This window comes from Gracilinanus agilis, chromosome 5 (assembly GCF_016433145.1).
Source record: "Gracilinanus agilis isolate LMUSP501 chromosome 5, AgileGrace, whole genome shotgun sequence".
NCBI classification, from domain to species: domain Eukaryota; kingdom Metazoa; phylum Chordata; class Mammalia; order Didelphimorphia; family Didelphidae; genus Gracilinanus; species Gracilinanus agilis.
Window position 1 is genome coordinate 190698672 of NC_058134.1, and position 27664 is coordinate 190726335.

The 27664-nt window shown below is 33.9% G+C and overlaps 1 pseudogene; it reads right to left on the bottom strand.

The window, feature by feature from the left end:
- Window positions 1-9916: 9916 nt before the first annotated feature.
- On the bottom strand, window positions 9917-25137 carry LOC123250023 (annotated as a pseudogene).
- Window positions 25138-27664: the final 2527 nt, after the last annotated feature.

The window sequence follows — 27664 nt, forward strand, 5'->3', positions numbered from 1 at the left end:
TTCAAATGCACTTTGTAGTAGCAGAATTTAAAACCTTCATCTATAGTTTATATTTTAGGGGGTTACATTCTCTATGAACTTCATTCCCCCATATTTGGAGAATAACTAAATATAATTAGCAAAACACAAAGATGAATGCATTTGGGATAAATGCAAATAAATAGAAAAGACATTCAGAAAAAAGTTAAAATGCTGCATTATATGAGTGAGATATCTGGTACTGAGGGCCTTTCAAGTACCCAGAGTATAATATTGCCTCAGAGATAAAGACCAGGAGACCTAAGGGCATCCAACTTTGATCCACAGAGATTAAAATATGTAACTAGGTAGTAAGCATAGGGCTGTGGTGGTGAACCTATGGTACATGTGCTAGAGAGGGCACACATCCCTCTACCCAGTAGCCCAATAGGAGCACTTCCTCCCTTCCCTGTCTGGGGTAAGCTGAAGGTGAGAGTCATGCATGGCACTCAGTTTCTGAGGTGGGGTGAGGCATGGCACTCTGTCTAAAAGGTTCACCATCACTGGTATGGGGAATAAGCACTACAGCTTTCTGATCATCTTCGACTTATGGGACATTGAGCCTCAGCTTTTTTATTAGATATCAATAATTAGGCATTATTGTATAAGAAAAATTCAAAACCATCTCCTTTGTGTAAGGTTATTAGTGGGCGTCTTCATAACAACCCTTAAGACATTGAACACAACTGTCATGTCCTCCCTAAGTCTTTTTCTTCTCTCTATTAATCTTCTCCATTTAATTTAATTTATTCTCATAAGGCATTAATTTAATTGATTCTTATAAGGCATTAACTTGAGTCCATTCACTCTCTTTGCTATTCTTTCCTGGGTACTCTCCCACTTATCAATGTCCTCTATACAATGTGGTGGGTTCAAATCCCTTCATGGTCGCCAATATAGAGTTTTAAAAATAATCTTGGAGACTGCATATTGAATTATAATTATTTATTAATAAAAATGAGGGAGAAAAAGCAAGAACAGTCTAATTAAAAGCTACACCATATCTTTTGACTCCAGGTTCCAGGTTGAACTACTGCCTCAGCCATCTAGGCCCAGTGCCCTGACAAGCAGCCACTTCTTAGAGATCACTGATAAGATGAAGTCAGCAGTGCTAGCCAAGGAGAGAGAGAATAGCTTCAGTCCAGGAAGAAAAGCAAGACGGAGAACCTCCTGCTTCTCCTGATGACTTGTTAAAGCCTTGTTCCATCCCTACTACTCCAAGTTTCTAATTGGCCAGAGTTTACTTTAGTCCTTGTCCTAGAGCTAGCCAATCACCTATATGGACTTCTGCTGGTCAAGAACTGCATTACCATGCTGGCAATCGTAGCACATGATTGAATGGTATCCTACCTAATGAGGTGAGTCTTTCTGGATTTGTGGTCCCCTTGATATTTAATTCATGCATGATGCCACAAACTGAATGTAATAATCAAAATATCCTCTAATTAGAATAGGCTCCAATGAAAACATCAGCATCTTATGACTGAAAGTTATGCCTTTTGCATGAAGTATTACCTGATGATACCAGTTAAAACCAACCATTTGATTTTCTCAGTCCTTTGCATTTTATTTTATGTTGATAATTAGTATGTTACTTTGAGTTTCTGCTCTCAAAAAGGTATATGTTTATATGACACCAAAATTAATATTGTTTCATTGGGGCACATACAATGTCTAATACTCTTTTAATAATTCTTAGTTGCTAGTACAATACTAAGTACATAAAGGTTATGCAACAAATATTTGATATTTTTTCAGCCTCAGTTCTTTTGTTTTTTGCATTGTATTTTTTCAAATGGTGACATTCTGAAAGCTATTTGAAAGTTATTAACTTCCATTATTGTATAAGTCAGAATAACCAAAATTTAGTCAAGAACCACAAACATTAGCACAACTAGCCTTGTTAAATGTATGAGGAAAATTACTAACCCTCCAAAATTATTGATTTTATTAGTCTCCTACCTGAAATTGTCCAAATTGGTTTATAAAATAGATGTAATTTAATTCTATCAATGCTCTATGATAAAATACTTCTTCCCCACTACCACCACCAAAATTGGTTGATGATCAGTTTTATGAACTAAAGAGAAGATCTTTGGTAGGAAGAGTCTGAGGAGTAATGAAAAATGATGAAAACTAGAAATCAAGTACCATATTAAAAATTAATTATTTCCTTTTCAATTAGAAAAAATTAAAAACAATTTTTTAAAAACATTAAACTAGTTATAATGAAACTGCATTCACTAAGCTAGGTCCCAATTAATGTAAATAATGAATCCTCAGAGGTCATGTTTGAATTCAGACTACATTAGGTCATAAACAATTATCATATTTTGCATAATTATAACTTCAAATAGTGAGATTTTGAACATATGACTACTTTGGGTTTTTTTCTCCAAATGGTAATTGTCATATGACCACTTAAAAGCAATAGGGGGAAAAAGTTAGAAAGAGGGGAGAAAGAAACATATATTGTAGGAGAAGAAGAAATGGAAATGGTGAAAACATGATGGAGAAAAAGACAAGATGTAGAGAGACCCACAAACATGAGGAAAATAATAGCTAGACAGAGAGAACTAGAAAATAAAGGATACTTATAGAGAAAGACATGAAGGGATAAATGAAAGGATAATATACTTTTGTGGGTTTTGAGATGAATAGTAATGATATTCAAATGGATTGTTAGTTTCAAAGAATTACCACTTTTTTCTACCATTTAAACTCTTGACTTTTCTACCTTTTGAATTGTGCAATCATAAAATTAAATACTCAGTTCATTATGGCATATCCAGAGTAGTCTAAAAGAGTTTTCCCATCCTCCTAACTTGTATAAACAGTGTAGAAAAATCACAAATACACTTCAGTAATTTATTTCATTAATAACTCATCTATGATCATTTCTAATTTAATTGACATTTGAGTTCTGGCTCAGAAATAAAATGATATTTATGTGAATTAGAAATATTTGACCTATTCAATCTTTTAAATAATTTTCATGTTATTTATATGTGTGATATTTTGAAAATTCATGTTTCTCAAAGATCAAATCTTTTGCTGGAAGTACTTATACTTGGCAAAAACTGCTGAGAAAGCTGGATATCCAGATTGCAGAAAATAGACACTCACATTTTACATCATCTACCAAGATAAAGTCAAAATAGATACTTGACCTGCAAATAAAGGGTAATTTCATAAGCAAACCAGAAGAAAATGGAATAGTTTACTTGTCAGATCCAAGGATAAGGGGAAAATTAATGATTAAACAAGATATAGAGAACAGCAATAAGAAGCAAAACGAATATTTTGAATACATGAAATTAGAAAGGTTTTATATAAACAGAACCAATGCAACCAGGAGTAGAAGGGAAACAAAAACCATTAAAAATTATAGCAAATATTTTTTACAAACTCAAGATTTCATAAATATACAGAAAACTCTCAAATTTATGAGAACATAAAGCATTCTCCCATTGATAAATGGTGAAAGGATATGAACAGGTAATTCTTATATAAAGAAATTAAAACTATTCATTCGTATATGAAAAAAATGGTCCAGCTCACTATTGATTGGAGAAATGTAAATTAAAACAATTCTAAGATGTCACCTCATATCTTTCAGATGAAAATGACGAAAAAGGAAAATGATAAGTGTTGGAAGAGATATGGAAAAATTAGGACCCTGAAAATGAAACACTAGCCTGTCCCACTTTCTTTGGTACTCCAAAATTAACTTTGGATTTTAAAAAGGATAAATGTTTATATTCATTTGAAGTTACAACTTACCTAACACTCTGCTTGAATTGAGAATGTAGACAAAATATATTCTTTATCTGTAAATGACCTCTTAAATAGGTATGTTCCCTCTGAGGCCATTCTAAACATCTCCTAGCTCCTGAAAGTCTAGAACAACCTTGTCTCTGGCCCCAAACAACCGTTGGTATCTAGAAGACCCAACTGTTGCTCAGAGTGAGGTTGAAGTTCTCCAATAAGAGGGGCTTTGGAATGGGATTTCATGAAGAACATAAGTTTGAGAACTGAGAGGGAGGAAAGGCTTTTTCCCCAGGGGAATCCAGAACAGGAAAGCATGCATAGGTCTGGCTTGCAGCTTTCAGTTCTCAGCTTGGCTTTTGGAGGAGGTTTGCTAAAAGAATGGCCAGCATCATATAGACAGAGGTTGTTTTTTTTTTTTCTTTTTTTTGGCCTAATTTTTGTTGTTGAATAAATAAGTATAAATTAAGATATACTCTCCAGATAATTTGAAGATAATACACTGTTTTGAAAATGTGAACTGATACAATCATTCTTGAAATAAATATGGAACCATGGGCAAAGGACAATAAAACTATACATACCCTTTGGCTAATAATACCACTACTGGATTTGTACCTCAAAGAGATCAGATAACATTTGAAAAGGACTTATCTGAACCAAAATATTTTAGCAGTTCTTTTTGAAGTGACAAAGATTTGGACACTAAGGAATTATCCATCAGTCAGGTAATAGCTGATCTGTGGTACATGGTTATGATGGAATACTATAGCACCTTAAGAAATGACAAATGGGATGAGTTCAGAAAAACCTGGAAAAAGCAAGACTGAGGGACGAATAAGAAAGAAAACTAGTCACATTCAGAGGAAGAGCTGTGGGAGGAGAAACACGGAAAAAAAGCAACTGCTTGAACACATGGGCTGTTGGGCATATTATTGGGGATGTAGACACTAAATGATAACTCTAGTCCAACTATCAATAATATGGAATTAGGACTTGATCAATGATACATGTAAAACCAAGTGGAATTGTGCGTTGGCTAAAGGGGATTAAGGGGGTTTGGGGGAGAAGGAAAGAACATGAAATATGTAACTAGGAGAAAATATTCAAAATAAAAAAAACCTGGAAAGATGTACATGAAGTGATGCAAAGTGAAGTGAGAAGAATGAGGAGAACACTATATAGTAACAGAAATATTTCTTATGATCAATTGTGAAGGACACAGTGTGTCTTCTTTCACACCAGGAAGAATGTGGCAATATGTATTGTATGACAATACTGGTATAGCTTAGAATAGAATACTTACCACCTCAGGAGGAGAGGTAGGAGGGAGAGAAAGAAACAGAATCTTGAAATAACAGATAACACTTGTCAAAAATGTTTCTATGTGTAATTGATAATAAAATTGATGGGGTAAGAAAAACAATTTAAGAATAGAAGGGCCTTTCCTCAAAATAATAAGCAATATATATATATATACACACATATGTATATATATAAAACCATTAGTAAGCATCATTTATAATGGGGAGAAGTTAGAAGCCTTCCCAATGATCAGGAGAGAAGCAAGGATACACATGATCACCTTTGTTATTTATTATTGTACTAGAAATTCTTACAGTAGTAATTAGAGAAGTAAAAGAAATTGAAGGGATTAAAGTAGGCAATGAGGCAACTAAACTATCACTCTTTGCACATGATATGATGGTCTACTTAAAGAATCCTAGAAAATCAACTAAAAAGCTAGTGGAAATAATTAACAATTTTAGTAAAGTTGCAGGGAACAAAAGAAACCCACATAAATCATCAACATTTCTATATATTTCCAAGAAAACTCAACAGCAAGAGTTAGAAAGAGAAACTCCATTTAAACTCACTTTAGATAGTATACAATATTTAAGAGTCTATTTGCCAAGACAAACACAGGAACTATCTGAACACAGCTACAAAACACTTTTCACACAATTAAACTTGATCAAATAATTGAAAAAAAACATTAATTGCTCATGGGTAGGACAAGCTAAGATAATAAAAATGAGAATCCTACCCAAATTAATCTACTTATATAGGGTCATACCTTTCAAACTACCAAACATATTTTTATAGAACTAGAAAAAAACTATAACAAAGTTCATCTGGAAAAACAAGAGATCAAGAATATCAAGGGAACTAATGGGGAAAAAAAGTGAAGGATGGTGACCTAGCAGTACAAAATTTTAAATTGTACTTTAAAGCAGTGGTCATCAAAATAATATTGTACTAAGAGACAGAAAAGCAAATCAATGGAATAGACTAGGGGTAAATGACAACATCAAGATAGTAAGTAATAAACCCACAGATCCCAGCTTTTGGGACAAGAACTCACTATTTGACAAAAACTGCTGGGAAAATTGGAAAAGAGTATGGGAAAAATTAAGTTTAGAACAACATCAGACACCCTATAGCAAGATAAATTCAAAATGGGTAAATGACAAATATAAAGAGTGTAATCATAAATAAATTAGGTAAACGTAGAAGAGTATATCTGTCAGATCTGTGGGAAAGGAAGGAATTTAAAACCAAATAAGAGATAAAGAACATTACAAAACATAGATTATTTTTATTATATTAAATTAAAAAAGCTTTTGTACAAACATAAGCAATGCCACCAAAACTAGAAGGAAAGTAACAAACTGGGAAAACATTTTTATAAGAAAATTCTCTGACAGAGGTTTAATTTCTCAAATATATAAGGAACTAAGTCTAATCAAAGCTATCAATAACCACATGAAAAAAGTATTCTAAATCCCTCCTGATTAGAGAAATGCAATTAAAAACAAGTCTGAGGCACCACCTCACACCTAGAAGATTGGCCAATATGACAGCAAAGGAAAATAATAAATGTTGGAGGGGACGTGACATAATTGGGATGTTAGTGCACTGCTGGTGGAGTTGTGAATTGATCCAATCATTCTGGAAGGAATTTTGAAATTATGCCCAAAGTACCTTAAAAGAATTCTTACCCTTTTGATGGAATATTCTTGTGCTGAAAGGAATAAAGAACTGGAGGAATTCCATGTGAACTGGAATTACTTCTAGGAATTGATGCAGAGTGAAAGGAGCAGAACCAGGAGAACATTGTACACTGAGACACTATTGAATGTAATAAACTTTTCTACTAGCAGCAATGCAATGATGCAGGACAATCCAGAGGAACTTAGGAGAAAGAATGCTGTCCACATCCAGAGAAAGAACTGTGGAAATGGAAATGTATTAGAAAAATATGTGACCAATTACATAGTGTAATAAGGATATTATTGGGGTTTTGATGTTAAAGGATTGATCTATTGATCTATTGCAGATATGAATAACATGGAAATAGGTTTCAAGCTGCTACATATATTACCCAGTGGAACTGCTTGTCAGATTTGGAAAGGTAGAGGAAAGAAAAGGTGGGAGGTGATTATGAATCATGTAACCATGGAAAAGTATTCTAAATTAAAAAAAGGAAAAAAAAAAGAATGCATACCCTTTGATCCAGCCTTACCACTGCTGGGTTAGTATCCCAAAGATATAGTAAGGAAAAATACATGTACAAAAGTATTTATAGCTGTGCTCTTTGTAGTGGCAAAAAATTGGAAAATGGGGTGGTGTTTCTCAATTGGGGAATGGCTGGAAAAGTTGTAATACCTGATGGTGATAGAATACTATTGTTTTGTAAGGAATCATGTATTGTAAGGAATTTCTATTAAAAAAGGAAATACCTTCAGGAATTGATGCAGAGTGAAATGAGCAGAATTAGGAGAACATTGCGGCACAGAAACTGAACATTGTGGCACAATCAAAAGTAATGGACTTCTTTACTAATAGCAATGCAAAGACCCAGGACAACCCCAAGGGACTTATGAGAAAGAATGCTATCCACATTGAGACCACGGGAGTAGAAAATCAGAAGAGAAACATGATTGATTTAGTGGTTTAATGGATGTATGAGTGGGGTTTTGACTTTTAGAAGAACGCTATTACAAATATGAATAATATGGAAATAGGTTTTTGACAAGTCCTTAAAGACATTCTAGGTCTACTGAGGCAAAATAGCAGAGATGTGGGAATATTGAGACATTAATACACTGTTTGTGGAGCTATGAAATGATACCACAACTCTGGAGAACACAATGGGCCATGAAATTGTACATATCTTTTGACCCAGCAATATGACTACTAGAACTATATCTCAAGGAGATCAGTGATAGGGGTAAAGGACCTACTCATACAAAAATTAGATATAGCAGTTTTTTTGTGGTGGCAAAGAATTGAAAAATGAGAGGATATCTGTCAATTAGAGAATGGATGAACAAATTGTGATATATTATTTTAATGAAACATGACTGTGCCAAAAGTAATGATAAGCAAGATGATCAGAAAAGAAAAAAATCTTGGAAAGATATATGTGAAATGCTGCAAAGTGAAATGAGCAGAATCATTTATTCCAATATTGACTAATATTTTTTAATAAAAACAGGTTTATTTTGTCAAAAGCTTCTTCTGCTTCTATTGAGATAATTATATGGTTTCTGTTGGTTTTGTTGTTGATATGGTCAATTATGCTGTAGTTTTCCTAATTTTGAATCACCCCTACATTCCTGGAGTAAAATCCATCTGGTTATAGTGTATGATCTTTGTTATATTTTGATATGATCTCTTTGCTAGGATTTCATTTAAAATTTTGGTATCAATAATCATTAGGAAGATTATTTTTAGGTATCTCTTTTTTATCCATATTTTTGTCAGAAAAAACAATTTGAAAGAGTTCCTCGCTCAGCTATTTTTTCAAATAGTTTATATAATCTTGGAATTAATTGTTCTTTAAATGTTCTGTAGAATTCATCTTGTAAATCCATTTTGTCCTGGGGATTTTTTCATAGAGAATTAATGGATGACTTATTCAATTTCTTTTTTTCAATTTTTTGATATTATCAATTCTCTAAAGTGAACTTTTTAAAAATGAAGATGAGGCTATCACAGATTCAGGCACCATGTAACCTTGCAAACAAATCAAAGATAATACCTTCCATATCCACTCTCCTGCATATGTGGAAGTCCTCGTGCCAGTATCAATTCCTCTCTTCTTACCAATGGAGCTTCAGTCTACTTGGAAGTATTACTCCAACTTTACTTGAGACACCACCCTGAAAATTTCACAGATCACTTCTTTCTTTTGCTCACCCACTTAAGGGGTGCTGAAGACCCTGGACTTAAGCCAGTCTGTGAGTGTTTCCTTCTAGAAGCCTCATTTCACAATCCAGAAAAAAGTAAGCATAATACAGAATTAAAGTTAACTTTTAAGGAAACAATATGAAGGTGAATTGGATTCCTGAAGGTCTTTCCAGCTTATGCCAGCTTCAGTTCTGAACATTTCATAAAGGAATTCTGGCATTGGGTTTGGAAAAAGCAGTTTGAAAGACTGTCACACCCTTATTTTACTCATTCTTCTTCCTCTCAGTATCAGCTTGGGCATAAAAATTCAGTATCCTGACTTTACATGTTGAACAACAATCCAAAATGTAAAAACGATCTCTTAAGAATTGGATATTACACAAATGCAACTATCAATAATATGTAAATAAGTCTTGATTGATGACACATGTTAAAACCAGTGGAAAAGCATGTCAGCTATGGGGGGAAGCTTGAAGGGGTGAAGGAGAAAGTAAAAACATGAATTATGTAACCATGGAAAATTTTTCTAAAAATAAAAAAATAAAATAAAATAAAATCCAATGTTTGGCATTCAAAAAAAAAAAAGAATTGGATAGTGTCAAGCAGGTTATTACTAGGGAAAGGTCTTGTAGTGAAGAAGCACCCCTATTACTTTAAAAAAGACTCAGGAGAAAGAAAATGCTGAACCTATGTCAAAAAGCTAAAGATATTAAAGGTCTAAGAAAATTTACCATACTGGACTTGTGACTTCTACATAAGAAGGGAAGATTGTGTATCTAGCATAAATCTACTTAGTTCCTCCCTACCTTTGAATGAGAAGGAAAAGGAAAGGGAAATGACTTTCAAAAGAGTAAGTATGTACTCTCTGATGCCCAACTTTTCCCTCTAGGGGGCTTGCTTCTAAGTATGGTAGGTACACTTAAGTTCTTAGACACTACTGGCTTTGATTGTGGTGGTCCTCCTGCTGCTTTACAAGTAAATATTGACTGGATCTATTGGACTGTACCTTCTCTATCTTATGGTCTTGGTCCTGCTCTTCCTCTTCCTCTTCCTCATCAACCTCTTTCTTCTTTTCTTCAGCCCTCATTTCTTCAGGAGCATCCCCATCCCTGACATCTCTTTCACATCAGTGAGTATGTAGGCCATCAAGTGCTTCCTCTAGCCTCTTTCTCACAGGCTGTAAAAATCCTTCCTCTTCCCTTATGTCTTCATCAGTCATCATGAATTTTTGTTGAATGGTTGGGAGATATTAAGACATACCCCAGGGTTCTTCTCCAGAGTTACTGAAAGGTGCCCAGTGATAGGCATTGTTCTCAAATTCAGAGTATTGGCAATAGCAGAGAGGAGGGTTTCATTGATGCAACCTAGGGTCACTCCTTGTAAACTTTTAGAAATATCCATTTTTTCACAAGCTCTTTTACAATGTCAATGGCATTAAGAAAATAGGATTAATTCTCCCCTGCCTATTTTTAGCTAATCAAATCAAGAAATTAAAGTACCACTTGACACTAAATAAGAGAGTTCACAAGTCACTTGCTAAAGTGGGTGACAACTCCAGAGGTCACTGCCCCATCCCTGGGCAGTGCTAGGCAAATTGAAAGACTGCAATTGGTTTTTATAAAGTGGGGAAGAGACAGGAAGTGATGTGGGAAAAGGACTATAAAAAGTCCTGAACTTCCTGTCCAAGGGACTTCTCCTTTGAACTTCTCCTTTGGAGTTTGTCTTTGGATTCACTCTGCATAAGTGAACTGGACTAAAGGAGGAGACTCTTTCCCTGGATACTATGTCAGCTTGCTGGGTGAGTAGCTGGCCTTCCCTTCCTGGCTTTTGGAGAGACTGGTTTCAGAGAGTCCTGCCTTGGTTTTGCAGGAGGCGGCATTGGTAGAACCCTGGCTGAAGATACCACCAAAATCCAGGTGGAGACAGTCTTGGAGAAGCCCTGCTGGGGCTGAGTCTGGCTTCTCAGGAGAAAGGCTGGTAGGCTTATTAGAATCTGTCTCTTTATCAATAGTTTTCCACTTTCACTCTTTCCACCTCTTTGCAAATAAAGCTGCTAAAAGTCATTTTGACTTAAGTTGTAATATTTTTAAATTGGCGACCACAATATTACTTTAGAACTTTCACATTAGCATAAAAACCTAAATTTTAATTTCTTAAAGCATTCAATCCACTTAGCATTTCCCACCAAATACTGAGGCTAGTCCACAGCCTTATGTGATTGATTCTTTACCACTAAAATGGTTAGTAATCTTGGTAACAGTTTGTTTGAAGATAGATGCCATCTGCTGGACAGGAAGTGCTTTATTTAAATATGGCTTTCCTTTGGCTTGGTTAGAACAGTCATAGCACATCCTCTGCTGATTCTTATTCATTTAACTCATGAACATTTTCCATGTTCAAAAGTCAGAAGTGGTCAGGTAATGTGCTAGCAGAGATTTGCTTTGGAACTTCTTCTGACAGAGTCTGGGCCCTTTGCCATCCCCAAGGCTCCAACTGCCTTCAAACAATTTCTTATTCTGAGATGAGTTTGTTTAAGTATCCACTTTCCTCTTCTTTTAATCTGAGCAATTTATATATTTTTTAAAAAAATATCTTATTCCCTGAGATTGTCAGATTTTTTGGCATGTAACTAGGCAAAATAACTCAATAATGGTTTTAATTTCCTCTTCATTATTTGCAAATTTACTTTTTTCATTTTTTTATATTGGTGATTGGTTTTCTTCTTTCCTATTTTTTGATCAAATTGACCAATAATTTATCTGTTTTATTATTTTTTCCTAAAACCAGCTTGTTGTCTTATTCATTACTTCAATGGTTTTCTTACTTTCAGTTTTATTAATCTCTCATTTGAATTTCAGGATTTCTAATTTGTTGTTTAATTGGGGCTTTTTACTTTTTTCCCCTAGGTTTTTTAGTTATACGCCTAAACATTGATCTGCTAAATATACATTTTTCCCCTGGGTACAACTTTGGCTGTGTATCAAAAATTTCAGTATCATTGCTTCTTTGTTATTCTCTTTATTGAAATTTTTGATTATTTCTATGATGTTTATGTTCTTTGATCCACTTGTTTTTTGGCATAAGGTTACTTACTTTCCAATTACTTTTTAGTCTCCAGCCCTTTGTTGAGTATAAATATTATACTATAACCGTCTGAAAAGGATCCACTTAGTATTTCTACTTTTCTTCATTTAGTTGGGAGACTTTTATGCCCTATTATATGACAGTTTTTTTATGAAGGTGCCATGTATTGCAGAGAAAAAGGCATATTTCTTTGATTCCCATTCTGTTTTCTCTAGTAGTCTTTCAAATTTTACTTTTCTAAAAATGTACCCATCTCTATATTTCTTACTTGTTTATATTTTGGTTTGATTTATTTAATTTGAAGAAGGGAAGGTTAATGTTCCCACTAATAAGGTTTTAGTTTCTATTTCCTCTTTTTAATTCATGTAACATCTTTATTTAAGATGTAACATTTTATTTAATTCATTTAACATCTTTAAGAATGTGAACACTATACCATTTGCTGTATATATGTCTAATATTGATATTATTTCAAAATCTTTAATTTATCAAGATGTAATTACCTTCCTTGTCTCTTTTGATTTGATTAATTTTCACTATTGCTTTCTCTTAGATTATAATTGCTACCCCTGACTTTTATAACTTTAGCTAAAACAATAGATTCTGGTCCAGCCCTTTTCCTTTACTGTTTATTTCCTTTGTTGGAACCATAATAATACGTATCAATACGTCTCTCTCTCCCCCTCCCTCCCTACCTCCCTCCCTCCCTCTCTCTCTCTCTCTCCCTCTCTCTCTCTCTCTCTCTCTCTCTCTCTCTCTCTCTCTCTCTCTCTCTCTCCTCAAGCCTGAAAAAGTGGAAATCTTTTTCTTTATCTCATTTTTCAGATCTGAATGACCATACCCTCCCTCTCCTCAACATTTACTTCCCCTGGAACACCTTAAAACAATGAATATCTTAGAAACCTATATGACAAATACAGAAAAGAAACAAAATAATTTTTATTATTTAATTATTATTTTTTCTCAATAATAAGTAAACAAAATTTTTAACATTCTTAAAATTTTTTTGAATTCCAATTTCCCTCCTCTCCCTCCTCCTCTTCCCTTCCCCACTCTTTGAGAAGACAAGCAATTTGATATGGCATATGCATCTGTAGTAAGAAACTTTTAATGAAATAAAGATTATGGAAATAGAGTGAGAATAAAAGCTATAGAAAAGTAAGGTAGTAATGTGCACATGAAAGCAGGAGTAGTTGCATTCTCAGCTCTCAGAGCAGCTTCAGCTAGCTTGCTTCCACTCTGGATTTCCTCAACTTACTTTAGCTATACTTAATTCTTAGCATTTTATTCTCATTTGAAAAATGAGAAAGGGGCAGAGGAATACTCTCAAAATGGTAGATTGAGAGATCATAGAAATTTCCTTCATAAGTACCTAGATTAGTCATTATGACACCATAACATTTTCTTGATAACTTTAAATGTTATACATGAAATATTTACTAAATGAGAAAGCCAACAGAATAATCATTCTATTACATATATTCAGTAAAAGGCAAAAAGCCTCATTTATCAATAATGTAAATATAGCAGCACCCATAAGCTTGGGTTACACTGTAGACTCTACCATCAATGCACACGATATTTCTGGCATGGAGGTGAGATTTAGAGTGTGCAGAAACCTACATCCTCTTTGCATTATGATATACAAATGGAAAAAAAAATCAGGTTCACAGGGGCAATGCAATTTCCTTGACCAGGTGCAACTACAATATGATACTTTCAGTAAAAAATAGTTCACTTTAATTCTAGAATCTACAAAGCTAATTCAGGCTTTGTAGGCTTTTCCCTTTCAAGCCTTAGAGAGCAGTAAGTTAATATAACTAAGGTTTTGAGTAGATTACTGTCTCAACTAACACCAGATGGAAGTAAGTTGCCTCACCCAGGCAATTCTTCACCTGCAGCAGAAGTATCTCTGTCCACCCAATCAGCTCTTCTAAAAAGTAGAACCTTCTTCCAATTAGATCATCCTGTTGCATTAACAATAAAGTCTATCTAACTATAGTCAGGTGGACCCTCCTTCTATTAGTGTCTCTAATTCAAATATTATCAGAGTTGCAGATTTTCTGTTCTGATTCCAAATGGCTCAAGAAAATCCTCTTCCCTGTAAGCTTCTCTCTTTTAGCTTCTTTTATCAGTTTCCATGACTTCTTTTGTCTAAATATGGCTTTTTTTGGGTCTCCTACTCATGATTAGTCAATATCTTCTAATTTTTCAACTTGAAGTCCCCTTATTGTAATAATTCATATTCAATTTAGCTTGAGAAACCCAAAATCTACATTTTTTGTCAGTTTGTTTTTTGAAACTAACTGTCCATATATCAATCTCATACTCCCCAAACTGTTCAGAGATTCCTGGCTATAATGTGAAAAATCATAATATTTGAGTTAATTACTGGAAAAATATTGTACTGTAGTCATTCCCAGCATTAGTTACTATTTCTTTCCCTCATCCTGACAGGACCTCTTTCCTTTCAAAATTTTTTTAGAACTTTCATTTTAGGAGCTGCTTTTCTTTTGTACCAGTCTATTTCTCAAGGCACAATACTCTATTTCATGTAAGATAACCTTCTTTTGCCCATTTCAACATAAAATGTCCACATTAGAAAGTCATTATATCACGAAACCATGAAAAGGACATTATATTAGACCTATTATACTTGTCCCCACCCCCAGGGGGTGGAAATAGGACTAATGAATAGAATTTTTAGTAATTAATACAACTAGGTGACAGTATCTAGAGTACTAGAACTATTGCCAGAAAAACCTGAGTTCAAATATAGCATCAAATACTTTCTAGCTGTGTAACCTCAGCTGAGGCATTTAATCTGTTTTTCTCAGTTTCCTCAACTGAAAAATGAGGAAATAATAATAATATTTACCTCCAACAGCTGTAGTGAGGATAAAAATGAGACAATAATTATAGAACATGGAGGATAATGCCTGGCACATAGTAGGCACTTTATAATTGTTAGTTATGGTGATAATCATAGCTATTATTATCATATATTTAATTTGGGGAAAACATCATAACAATTAACAGTAAATGGAAATGGAAGAATGTCTGTAGAAGTAGATTACTAAAAAATCTTATGTGAAAGATGGATAATGACTTAGGGATATATTAAAGATGATTTTTCTTCAAATATGCATTAGAAATGAGAGCATCTTAGCTTCTTCTGACTGATCTTGATTCTATAATTTAGCTTAAGTTCCTTTCTTTAATCAATTTCACAATTTCAAGTCAGATCCCTATGAATAGATGGGGGGAGGTATTTGTTTTTCAGTGTAATTATTGCATTGCAGTTATATTGGTATATGTTTTCATGTTTATGATTTCTCATCTATACTTACCTTTTATTTTGTTTGTTTTGTTTTGCTTTGCTTTTTATGTTGTCCTCCTCTGCATTTTATCCTTCTAGTTTGGGAATGGCTTTCTTTATATGCATAATACCCTCTTCTTTTTATTTTCCTTTGTGCTTACAAAAAATTAATTGATGAACAGTAATGTCAAAAATGGGCAGTCATGTTTACTAAAAATTAAGAAAAAAGGGGCAGCTGGGTGGCTCAGTGGATAAAGTATGAGCCTGGAGTCAGGAAGACTCATCTTCATTAGTTCAAAGCTGACCTCAGACAATTACTAGCTGTAAACTATGGAAGTAATCATGCATTTCTAAGAGGATCTTTCATTGGAACAAAATTTCCATTGGATATAACAAAACTGGAAAGACTTGGTTTTAAAAAAGTTTGGTCTGGCAAGAGATTGTGGCTGTTGCCTAAGGATCGATCTAACAAAATATTGTCCTGAATATATGTTAACCGAAGAACAATAATGACAAAATAACTGGAAACATAAATGCAATGATTGGGAGAAATGACTTAATAGATTGTAATATTTGAATTAATAAATTGCATTCTCATTAGAAATTACAAAAATTGGAAACATAAAGAAAATAAGGGAAATATATGAAGAGATGGAAAGAGAAGACAGTTTTAAACACCATGGAGTTTGGGTTTTAGTACATAACTTTTTTGTGCATTTGTTTATTTAAATATTTTTGTTGTTTTTTATTTTTATTGACATGTAATAAAAATAAATAAATTAATGTATTTTAAAAAAGATTAAACCACAAATAATTAACATGTAAAAATTAGTTTAAAATAATAAATAAAATCACGGCCCACAAGTTCTCATTGATGGTTTATTTTTACTAAAGAAAAATAATATACATTAAAAATAAAATGTTTAGTTAAGTAGTATAAAAAGTAAAGTAAAAAAAGAAAATATATATCACTGTTCATAGAGACTTTATTCTTTTCCACAAGTAGCCATAGTGCTACTAGAAAAAAATATATATTTAAAAATATATTATTGGGAAATATGTGATGGAAGACATATGTAGGAAAAATATATAACTAGAGAACATGTGTTAAAGAACCTAAACTTAAGAATCTATGTAATGAGGGCGCATCTATGTGAAGAAAAACTTACAGCTCCAAAACAATTAAGGTAGGTAAAGATAAAAGACAAGGTGAAACATGCCTTCTTTTATTATATATACCAGGGAATTAAAAAAAATACTGACCTTCTTTTGTTGACTATCCAGCACAAACTTGATGTTTCCTTGCAAATACAAAAAAGGGAAACATTGACAGTGCCTAAGCTGGGCAGAGACATAGAGATATTTTAGCAAGATCAATCTGACAATGATTAATAGAGGGTACTGCAATAGAGGGAAAAAGTTGAGTGTGAAAGATTGGTAAGCTTTTTTTCTTGTGCAATGTACCCATATATGAGATCATATGAACTATTATATGGCAAGAAGTAGGTTAAGTAGGATATAGATATGAGAAATATTTTAAATAATTCAAAAGGACACACAGAAGTTAGATGCCGTGGTCATAGGCACCAGTTTAGGCACTGATTTGACAAATTTAAGCTGAAGCACAAGGATCCTTACTACACAACTGAGTATACAAAAATATTAACTTATATAATTCAAAGTTAAGGAGAGAGAAGAAATAAACATTTTAAAATATTAACATGTGAGGTGTAAGGGTTAAAAATTAAAGGTTGTACTAAATGTATAAAAATGAGGTCTCTGAAACTATATTACTCAAATAAGGATGACTTTTTATGGTAGTTTATTTACAAAAGGAGAAAAAGTGAAAGTAAGGAAATGAAAGAGAAAGTAGATAATTATTCCAGCCCAGTCAGAATCAGGCAGGGCTCAGAAGTCCCAGCAAAAACAGAGGTAAATTAATCAAGGGTTCTAGCCACGAGGCCTCCTCCAAGATGAGGTGCCTCTCTGGAGGGTAGTACCTCCAGATAAGCCAGGAAAGGAAGTCAGCCTTATCACTTACCCACTTGGTAGTTCAAAGGGAGAGATTCAAGAATAGTCTCACCAAATTTCAGTCTCAGGTCCATGAAACAGATCCATCACCAGCCTCCAACTCTAAGTCGAATTCCAAACTCCAAAGAACTGACTTCACAGGAAGTTGCCACTGCTTTTAAAGACATTTCTTTGTCACTCCCTGTGCATTCCCCCCACTTTACATGGACCAATCATAGCTTTAGCTTTGGTTAGCACTGCTCAGGGGGCAGTCAGTCGTTTCTGATTCGTCACCCACTTTTGTACACGTGGGTCACAGACCTCCTCCACTTAAGCATAAAATGGGGTGTATACACTTGTGATTAAATCTCAAAATAGGCAGGGGAGAGTTAATCCCCTTTACAGAGGCATTCTGCCAAATGTTACATATATTTTTTATTTGATTCTCACAAAAACCCTGTGAGGTAGATGATATTATTTTTGGGTGAGGGAACTAATGTGGGCAGATATTAAACAACTTGTCCAGAGACACACAGTCAAGTCATATCTGAGAATGGATTTGAACTTAGGACTTACTGAATGCCATTTCAGTACTGTACCAATTGTGCCTTTTATTTGCCTTTAGATGAATCAAATTTTAGTTGTCATACATTGTATTCAATCAAAATGTAACATCTCTTAACAATAATAATGCTTAAATGATAGAAATATGCAATAAAATATAAAAGAGTAAAATAATTTAATATAGCATCACTGTATATATTGTAATTTTTCTATATACTTCTCTCCAATGAAAAGTATTGTTCTCACAGACATTCACCAGAGGAAACATAACTGAAGTTGCAAATCAACATTGTCATATCAGAACATAAATACCTGAGAAAATGATAAAATACAAAACTAAAGCAAGGTCTAAATAGCAGATAGCATTTTAGATAGGGCATAGAGCTTTCAGTGTAATAATATGAAAAAAGCTTAATAGAAAAAGAAAAAAGCATAAACACCTCTACTATACAGGCAAAAATAATTGTTTTTGGAAACTAGAAGATAAGTTCCCATTTCCAAACTTCATAAAAAAAGGCACTTTACATGCAAAAGAGCCCTAAAAATGATTAGAGCCTGAATGACCTAAAAAGAAGCCTTTAGAACTGCTCCATTTTTATTGGTCAAAAAGTTCTATTATTTACTATGGATATATATGCAAAAAAGTAATTTTGCAACAAATTAATTTTTAGATGCCCGAATATAATTCAGAAGGGCATGTGCAAATAAACTCAGCAGGTTGTTAATAGCTGGCTTTTCCTAAGCACTGATTGTCATCTTTACACTTTTAAAAAACATATCGAGGTTATGCCTTGAGGAATCTTTAACTTATTGACAGCTTCAAAGGAAGAGCAGGGAAGGGAAGGGAAGAGAAGTGAGGAAATCTTAAAGGTAATGTACTTTAAAGATAAAGGTACTTTAAAAATAATATAGAAGAAAATATTTCAATGTAGTTGGTTTCCTTTATAACTTTTTGCATTTTATTTTATACATTTAAAACCATTTTTTTTCTGAGAAAGGTGCCATAGGCTTTAACAGATTGCCAAGAGGAACATGATAGGAAAAATAAGGGTTAACATACAAGCCTACTCCAAGGAACCCATGGTGAAAAATGCTATCTACCACTACAGAAGGAACTGATGGAGTTTGAATACAGATCAAAGCACACCATTTTCACTTTATTTCCTTCACTAGGTTTTTTTTCCAGTATTTGTGATATATGTCTTTGGTTTTTTCTTTTTATAATTAAGTTTATTTATTTCATTAATTAATTTCAAATATTTTTCCATGGTTACATGATTCAGGTTCCTTCTCTCTCCTCCTCCTACGCCCCTCCTGTAGCCAGTGAGTAATTCCACTGGGTTTACATGTATCATTGATCAAGATCTATTTCCATATTATTAATATTTGCACTAGAGTGATCATTTAGAGTCCACATCCCTAATCATATCCCCATTCAACCATTTGATCAAGTAGTTGTTTTTCTATGTTTCTACTCCCACAGTTCTTTCTCTGAATGTGGATAGTGTTCTTTTTCATAAGTCTCCCAGAGTTGTACTGGATCATTGCATTGCTGTTAGTAGAGAAGTCCATTACATTCAATTGTGCCAGAGTATATCAGTCTCTGTGTACAATGTTCTCCTGGTTATGCTTCTTTCACTCTGCATCAGTTCCTAGAGGTCATTCCAGTTCACATGAAATTTCTCCAGCTCATTATTTCTTTGAGCACAATAATATTCCATCCCCAACAGATACGACAATTTGTTCAGCTATTCCCCAACCAAAGGGCACCTCATTTTCCAATTTTTTGCCATCACAAAGAGTGAGGCTATAAATATTTTTGTACAACTCTTTTTCCTTATGATCTCTTTGAGGTATAAACTCAGTAGTGATATAGCTGGCTCAAAGGGCAGGCAGTCTTTTGGTGCCCTTTGGGCATAGTTCCAAATTGCCTTTCAGAACTGTTGGATCAATTCACAATTCCAACAGCAATGCATTAGTGGCCCAATTTTGCCACATCCCCTCCCACATTTATTTCCTTTGCTGTCATATTAGCCAATCTGCTAAGTGTGAGGTGGTACCTCAGAGTTGTTTTGATTTACATTTCTCCAATTATAAGAGATTTAGTAGTTTTTCATGTGCTTATTGATAGTTTTGATTTCTTTATCTGAAAATTGCCTATTCATGTCCCTTGTCCATTTATCAATTGGGGAATGGCTTGATTTTTTTTTTACAATTAATTTAGCTCCTTATAAATTTGAGTAATTAGACCTTTGTCAGAGGTTTTTGTTAAATTTCCCAATGTATTGCTTCCCTTCTAATTTTGCTTGCATTGGTTTTATTTGTACAAAATATTTTTAATTTAATGTAATCAAAAATTATTCATTTTACATTTTGTAATATTCTCTGTCTCTTACTTTGTCTTAAAATCTTTCCTTTCCCATAGACCTGACAGGTATACTATTCTATGTTTACCTAATTTACTTGTAATTTCCTTCTTTACATTTAAGTCATTCACCCATTCTGAATTTATTTTTATGTAGGGTGTGAGATGTTGATCTAAACATAATCTCTCCCATATTGTTTTCCAATTTTCCCAGCAGTTTTTGTCAAATAGTGAGTTTTTTCCCCAAAGTTGGGATCTTTGTGTTTATTGTACACTATCTTGCTGAGGTCATTTATGCCAAGTCTATTCCACTGATCCTTCCTTCTGTCTCTTAGCCAGTACCATATTGTTTTTATGACCACTGCTTTATAGTACAGTTTATGATTTGGTATTGCTAGGCCCCCATCCTTCATATTTTTTTCATTATTTCCCTTGATATTCTTGATCTTTTGTTCTTCCAAGTGAACTTTACTATATTTTCTTCTAATTCAGTAAAAAATTTTCTTGGTAGTTTGATAGATATGGCACTGAATAAGTAAATTAATTTGGGTAGGATTGTAATTTTTAGATCATCCTACCCATGAACAATTAATTATATGTCTTTAACAACATGACAAACCTGGATATGTATATATGTGTATTGTGTGTTAGCACATTTATAACTTAGATCACTTACCATCTTGGGAATGGAAGAGGAGAGAGGAAGGGAGAGAATTTGAGTTGCAAACTGTCAGAAAGCAAATGTTAATAATTATTTCTATATAAGTATTTTGGATTCTAGTTATTTAAATATGTATACTAGACATTATTGTGTAAGGTAATATAATGAAATGAAATTGCAATGAAATAGAGTGTGCCTCTCAAGGAATGTATCATATCCCTGCAAAAATCCAGGGACACAGGACAATGATTTATGTTGAGATGCTAAAGGCCCCAATAAAAACTTGTTACCAACAAAGTCTAACTAAAATATCTTGACCAGACAACCTCTGAATCCAATATTCTGTTGATAACCCCTAATCTCAGCTCTCCAGATCTCCTCTGTTGAATATTTGTATGGGCCAAATTCTGCTGACCATTCCACGCTGTTCCTATATTAAAGGAAGTTCTTTGTAACTTACAATCAGATCTTCTTTCTTCAGCAGGTTTTCACCTTTCTCACTATGCTCTATCTTAAATGACTGTTCAGATTTTCTGCGATATTTTATGTGTAGGCTTATGATTTTAGCAGAATATGAATTATTAATATTTAACACATATAATTTGGGAAAAATGCAATAAAATATTACTGTGGAAAAATTTTAAATAACTCTTGCTATATAGAAGATGTAAGAAGGTTACATGATGGGGAGGTCTTTAAAATTATTTTAAAAAGTGACAGCATGGGAATCTTAAGGAGAAGACATTTAGACAAACAATTCAGAATCAGTGGCACATCTGATTTGGCCACGATTTCAACACTAGAGGTATTGGGTAGGAAAAGCTTATCCATGAGGTGACAAAGTGCTTGCAAGGATTGTGGAAGAGTTAGACAACGGAGTAAAGTGAAACATGGATGAGATCTTATCAACATAAAAGCATATCTCTTCATACATCAGCAAAGTGGAAAACTAGAAGAGGAAATAACAAAATGAAATATAAAGGTAAATTATTTCAGACCTTCTAGAATATGAGACACGTTGAATAGCTCAATTGCCTTATAAAAGGACCATCAAGTACAATGCACTTACTACTAATTGTTCTAATGTTTTTCTAGGCATTGATTTTGAAGAATATCAAAAAGGAGTCTGGAAAATATCACCATAAACTAGAATGGAGTCACTCACTCGGAAGAATTATCAAATAAAAACAGTCCCTAAAAATAAATTTTAAGAGACTTCTCCAAATCATGGACTAAGGGCCTTTATTTATTTGAATAAAAATATTTCAGAAAAGATCACAGCAGTACTTCATCTGGAAAAAGAAAAGTCCAATAAAAAGTAAAAAATTCCAGGTTACAGCTGAACCTATGGATAATTATAATAGAGATTATAGCTGTCTACTGAAGAACTTGTTCTGGGACTCTAGCACAGCTGTCTCACCCTGCGAGAAACTAACCTAGTGTCCAATTCATCAGCCCTGCCCAGGTCTAGCCTTGAAATTGGGTGATCCATTCTTTACAAACACTGATGTGCTACCCTACAGTGAATGTCATGAGGATTTTCTAGGGAAAAAGGGGCATAGAGGCCATTCAGTTCTGGTCTTGTAAAGTGCTTTGGCCAACTAAGGAATATGACTTTCTAACAATATGACATGATCTTCTATATTGTTCATGACACCACCACTACCCCTATAATTAATCTATTTGTTTGTTGGAAAGTACACTCCAGGTTTTGGGGGAAAATACTTTGTAACTGCTATTCTTAGTATGGAATTTCAATAAGAGTATTTTCTAAGAATTAATTGAATGTGCTGTTTGATTATTAATTTGAAACAATTATTTGCATTGTGAAAGGTGGGGGAGAATCAGACAAAATATCTCAGATGGAGTGAGACTAAAATAGAATATCAGGTTGATAGAAGCAATCCAGAAAGTGAGGACATAAAGAAGTATCAGGAATTAAAAGGATAAAAACTCAAAGGTATGTTCTCAGATAAGGTAGTTGGTACCCTCTGGAGGATTTCCAGAGAATAGGGAGAATCACCTTGTGCAGAAACTAGAAAAAGAAAATAAGTAGATATTCCAAAGAAAATTTTCCCCTCTCAGAAGCATGATTGTCCAATTAATCAGTAAAATAATAAATAAATATTTGCTAGTTTAAAGGAATAGCATCAAGAGAAAATAAATATGCTAATAATCTTAATATCAAGATTGGAACACCTACTTTTCCTAAAATTATAAAGCTAAATGCTAATGAAATGACTCAATCAATCTTCAAACACAGCTGAACTACATTCTATGCAATCTACCTTGTCAAGGTATTTTGAACAATGCTCTAAAAATCTATCATTTTCCATTCTAGAGTTTAATACTAGAAAATATAACTTAATAAAATGCCCAACTAAAAGACATTTTAAGAAAAAAAGATTCTTTTCACAAATTTATCATATGTTAGATGATAAGATCATTCCCCTTAAACTCTCATACTTTAAAATTATGTTATCTGTGAAAGCTATTTTAAAAGCATCTAGCATACAAATTTTTAACTCAATTGACCTGAAGAGGCCTTATTTATCTCCTTCTCTCTCTCTCCCCCCCCCTCTCTCTTTCTCTCTCTCTTTTTTTTTCTCTCTCTATCTCTCCCTCTCTCCCCACATATACACACATATATGTATACACACATATATATGTATGCTGTATTATGAAGGAGTCACAAATTGTCTCCCTATCCCAGTCTTCCAAATGTCAAAGAGGTAACCCAGAAGCAATGGATTATTTGATATTGAGAAAGCCATAATTTCTATAGACCTCAGATTCCTCATCTGTAAAATGAAAGAATTAGATTAATTCTCTAAGGTCCCCTCCAGGTTTCCAGTCTCAAAAATCTTTGTTAATAACTGACATTTATGTGGTGCTTTAACATTTACAAAGCACTTTACATATATTAACTCATTTGATCCTCAAAACAACCCTTTCATAATGTGTAATGTAGACTTTATTACCTCCATTTTTCAGATAAAGAAACTGAGGGTGAAAAGGATTAATTGGCCTTTACAAAGTGTCTTGACTTCTAAGGGATGGAGGGGTCATTTGAAATCAGGCTCTAATGACACCAAAATCTAGTATTTTTCCCATTACACCAAAGTTGCTCTTTATGCTGACATTAACATTTTTGATTCACAGCTGCTACAATTGTGTCACGTAAGAATTGCATTGAAATCATATAGATCAAGGTTCTTATGAGATATTAGTCCAGAATTCCATAACAGTTGTTGGGAGCAAAAAGCAAAATGTGCATCTTTGTATATATCAAAGAGCCTAGAACAATATTATGTACACAGTAGGGCACATAATAGAACAACATCCAAGGCACCCTGGAGCCAGCTCATACCAACTCTTAAGACAAGTATCTTGGTACAAATCATTAATTCATTCCAGAGAGCAGATCAAATACCAAAAAGGTCATTTATCAAATGAATTTTCCCCATAAGGAATAATGTAAATTGAATTAACCCATTCATGACACACCCAAATCCCAGATTTTATATAGCATTATATACATAAATGGAGTTTTATTTTACTAAGTAAACATTAATAATACATAGACATATATAAGAACAATAGATTTAATAAAATAATTTTAATTTAACTTTACCTGTATTGTGAGGATTTCATGGTCTAAGGAGATAGCAGAGAGGAGGAATGTTATTAGCTGGAAGAGGATACCCATTCTATAATATCTGAGGGCAACTGCTCTTCTGGAATACTTTCTCTTTCTCCTTTCTATCCCTTATCACCACTAAACCCTGCTTGAGATCCACCAGGTTTAAACTTCTGAAGAAACCCATCCAAAGATGTTTGTTTTTGTCTACATTTCAAAATTCCTCTAAAGGGGAAAATGGTCTGACCACTAACAAAATTTATAATTCTTCTTAAAGCTTTTTCAGAGTGATATTGTTTAACAATGTTTTGTACTTTCACCCATTTTGTACACATTTCCTTGATTAATGAAAAGGGGACATCCTCCTTTAACTCCTCTTCAACTGAAGAAATATATTCTCTTGCCACCAGCTCTTGCTTCTTCCTTTGAGGTTCCTGTAGCTCCTCAGTGCTGATCTCTTCTTTATCCCCTTGAATTAACATGTGATCCTTTGTTTCAGCTGGAGTAGACATATTCTTCTCAAGATTATGATGCCAAGTTCCAGCAAGTGCATAAAATGCTAAACATCAAATATGATGCCAATTTTTTATCATAAAATGCATAAATACCAAATTCAACCAGTTCTGAAACTATTGAGTGCCACCATTTGAATGTATTCTGTTTTTTAAGATACTAACTTTTTAAGTCTTTTTTGCACCTCTTTTACCAAGCTGTAGACTCCTTTTTTATGATTTTCATGTATCAATCTCATTTCTTTCCCTAATTTTTCTTCTCTCTCCTTATTTGAATTTTTAAAATTCTTTTTGAGCTCCTCCATTAAATATTTTTCATCTTAAGACCAATTCCTATTTTTCTTGGAGGCTTTGAATGTATCAGTATTGACTTTGCAATCTTGTGCTGAGTTTGTGTTTTGTTCTTTCTTATCACCAAAATCACTTTCTATGCTGAGTTTCTTTTGTTGTTGTTTGCTCATTTTCCAGCCTTTTTCTTTTCTTTTAAATAAAAAAAACCTGCTAAAGTTGGGCTCTATTACTGTGATGAAGAAAGTGCTGTTCTAAGCTTCAGGTTCTTTGTGTAGCTGCCTTCAGATGACACATGAACTTTAATTCTTTCAATGTGGTATGATGGAAGGAGAAGTTCTTTTTATGCTCATCCATCCGGTTCTCTGGTCTGTGAGTAATCACAATCACTTGTTTCTGCCTTGGAACTGTGACTGGAGTCCCCTGCTCCCCTGTGGCCACAAGCCCTGGTGTGTGCTAGTGCTCCTGCTCACTCTGAGATTATGACTCAGGACTTTGACCAGGATCTGTGTATGAGCAATGTGATAAGAATCTTGTGCCCAGAGCTAGTGAAGAGACCCCTGTAGTCTCCTCCTAAGCAGCTATCTGATCTTCTCTTACTGTCTGTGGCTGAGAGTTCTGGAAGTATTTTCTGCTGATAAAGCCACCTGTCTTGGTTTTCTGCTTCATACTTCACTTCCACCCTGATACAAAAGTTCTTTTATGCCAGCCTTCTAAGTTTTGGGGGGTCAAATTATTTCACCCCATTTTTGGGGGGGATTATGAGGCTCCAGAATTATTTTTTGAGGTGATATATTATAATATTTTAGGGTCTGCCTTCATAGAGATCATGTGGATCTGGTTACCACTATCTTGGCTCCAACCCTCCTGACCCCCACTCAAATCAATCCAGTGTTAATAAGGAGAATTTTACTTCCTTCTTCCCTTCTTTCTTTTTTTAAAGTCCTTTCTTTCTTCCTTCTTTTTCATTCAGTTAATAAACATTTATTAAGTATTGACTAGGTTCTGAATATTGCTTTAAACACCAGGCATAGAAAGACCACCAAAAATTGGTCTTTCTGCTATTGATCATGATTACTAGCATAATACAGACCACTTTTATTCTTCTATATGCATGCATTTCATCATATCATATCCCTTCTGTACAATTATATTTAATAAATATGTGATTAAAAACTGGATTAGTCCATAACAAGGAATTTAGATTTGTCTCCCAAAGAAATACAGATAATGATGTGGCATTAAAGGACAATTCAAGGCAGAAGATGCCTTATAGACTATTAGTGTGAGTTCATTTCACTCTCTATGACTGACAGAACGATTGGAGTGTTTTGCTTATTGTATCTCTTGATTAACCCATAAACTCAGGAAATTACGGAAACAAACTTATCACAATAAAGAAAAATAACAAGCTGTGGAGTATATTAATATATAATATAATACTTTGATAATAATTCAATTATTATTTACAAAGTGGTTACTCAATTCTATGTTAAGCACTGAGAATATAAAGACAAAAATGAGAACATTTTAGTCCCTCTTTAATTTTAATATATGGAAGAGCAACTTTATAACTTTGTGCTATTTTTGGAACAATGGAGATGAGCAATGACTTCTGAAGGAAGATTACGTGCCCAGTGAGTATACCAGAGACATTCTGCTGAGACCATGCCAACATCCTAGTGATAACCATTTTTGAGATAATAAGGTAATTAAAAAAAACAAACCTTCACATATGTTAAAAGAAATGCATGAGAACTTCATGATGTGTGCAATTCAAATCATAAAAGTATAACATAGAGAAGGACATAATAGCCCATATCAAGAAAAGTGTTTGATAATAAGTATAACCTCAATTGCTAGGGCATTCTGGAAACAAAATTCTATGGTTATGTGATGAATGATACAAAGGACTTTTAATTCGACCTGAGCCAAGTTGCTACTCTTCTGTTCTTGTCTGGCTAAAGCATTGACTAAAAAAGGCTAAACCTTTCCTGTGATCTATACAGATAACAAAGGCTACTACCTACCTTTATAGCAGTGTTGGAGAAGTATTGGCACACGTGCCCAGCCAGCATGGGGGAGCTGCTCTGTTCCCCATCTTCCCAGTGCCCAAGGATATTTTTGCATGCCCTGCCCCTCTCTCCACTCTATGGGGTAATGCCAGGGCTCACAGGCAGCTTGAAGTTGCAGTTTGGGCATACAAACTTGAAGACCTTCACCAATGCTGGCCTAGAGG